Source organism: Triturus cristatus, chromosome 8 (assembly GCF_964204655.1).
Source record: "Triturus cristatus chromosome 8, aTriCri1.1, whole genome shotgun sequence".
Taxonomy (NCBI): Eukaryota; Metazoa; Chordata; class Amphibia; order Caudata; family Salamandridae; genus Triturus; species Triturus cristatus.
In genome coordinates, this window is record NC_140591.1 from 53,654,605 (window position 1) to 53,656,584 (window position 1,980).

Here is a 1,980-nt window from a genome sequence, read left to right on the forward strand (position 1 = left end):
ATACCTCTGTGTAATATGGTGCTAGTCCATTCAGAGTAAAAAACAAAAGCTACCTAACCTGGATCCGAAAAATGCTATTTACCTATTGCACCCGTTAACTGATGAATGATACAGGACATCTTAAAACATAGCTCTAGCATGAGGTTGAGCATCTATTTTCTTGGGAAGTTTAAAAGAAAGGATGAAGACCCAAACTACCAGCAGGCCGAAATAGCTCAGTTGGGAGAGCGTTAGACTGAAGATCTAAAGGTCCCTGGTTCAATCCCGGGTTTCGGCACAATTTCAACTTCTGCTTTTCATGTCACAAAAGCTGTTTGGAGTTAAATCAACGCTCTTCTTTATCAAAACCTTTTATCAATCTGATCAACAACACAATCAATTCAACATATTATTTACTTTCTGTCTTCCTTTCAAACTTGCTTCCACCTCTCTTGTATTCAACTATGCCTCATTTATTTGAAACTTCTTGCTTTATTTTAAAGTAAAGCTTTGCCTGCATCAGCCTCCAATTCCCCTTATACAAAACTGTCAGTAGTCAGATGACATAGCTTGTACACCCTGGCCATATAGGTCTGTGTTTCAGAGTATAAGTCAATTCAGAGATTAGAAAAAAAAATTCTACCTACCTTGTCCCCTAAAAAGGATATTCACTCATCAGACCAAGTTACCTGCTAAATGATACTGGACACTTTAACACATAACTATAAACGAAAATAGAATGACCAGGTTCTGTATGTATCGTCTACAATTATTAATAATACATCAGGAGGCCACAGGGACTTGTTGGCTGAAATATCTCAGTTGGGAGATCGTTAGACTGAAGAGCTTAAGGTACCTGATTCAATCCTGACTTTCAGCACAGTGCGAGGGGATCCTACATTCTTGCAAAATATTTCTTGAAATCAGCTCTAGTTTTTTTTTCTTTATTTCTCAAAATATTTTATCAACTGATCAACAACATGATAACTTCAACAAAAAGTTGTCTTTCTGTCCTCCTTCTAAACTTGCTTCCACCTCTCTTGCCATCAGCTTTGATGACGAATTTATCCCATTTTATACTTTTTTCAAAGTAAACTCTTGTCTGCATCAGCTTTCACTTCTCCTTGAACAAAGTTGTCAGTATTGAGATGACATAGCTTACCTACTCAGGCGACATACGTCTGTGTAATACAGTGCTGGTCCACTCAGAGTTTTAAAAGAAAAACGACCTAACATTTATCCCAAAAACGCTACTCACCCATTTCACCAGTTAGCTGCTGAACAATGCAGGACACATTAAAACACAGCTCTAACCTCAGATTGAAAATCCAGGTTCTGCATCTCTGTTCTGGGATTGTTCAAAAAAAGAGGCTGAATACTATCGCTGCTGGCAGGCCGAAATAGCTCAGTTGGGAGAGCGTTAGACTGAAGATCTAAAGGTCCCTGGTTCGATCCCGGGTTTCGGCACATTTTGAACTTCTGCTTTGCATGCCACAAAGACTATTTTGAGTCAACTCATATTGACTTTGTTTATAATGATCAAAACCTTTTATCAAGATAATCGACAATACAATTAATTCAACATATTATTTACTTTCTGTCTTTCTTTCAAACTTGCTTCCACCTCTCTTGTATTCAACTTTGCCTCCTTTATTTCCCAATTCTTCCTTTAATTGAAAGTAAAGCTTTGCCTGCATCAGCCTCCAGTTCCCCTTATACAAAACTGTTAGTAGTCAGATGACCTAGCTTGCCGACCCTCGCCATATAGGTCTGTGTTTCTGAGTATAAGTCCATTCATAGTTTACAAACATCATCTAACTAACTTGGCTCCTAAAAAGGAAATTCACCCATCAGACCAATTTAGCTACTGAATAATACTGGACAATTTAACACATAACTGCACATGCAGGTAGAGTGACCAGGTTCTGCATTTATCTTTAACAATTATAAAAAATACAACAGAAAGCAAAAAAATTGCCAGCTGGATGAAATAGCTCAGTT

At 37.8% G+C, this 1,980-nt stretch overlaps 2 non-coding genes across 2 annotated transcripts; both read left to right on the forward strand.

Annotated features, from left to right (window-relative positions):
- The first annotated feature begins 204 nt into the window (after nucleotides 1-204).
- On the forward strand, nucleotides 205-277 carry TRNAF-GAA (transfer RNA phenylalanine (anticodon GAA)). Its single transcript has one exon. It is a non-coding gene; the product is annotated as a tRNA-Phe (tRNA).
- Nucleotides 278-1,373: 1,096 nt separating this feature from the next.
- TRNAF-GAA (transfer RNA phenylalanine (anticodon GAA)) lies at nucleotides 1,374-1,446 on the forward strand. Its single transcript has one exon. It is a non-coding gene; the product is annotated as a tRNA-Phe (tRNA).
- Nucleotides 1,447-1,980: the final 534 nt, after the last annotated feature.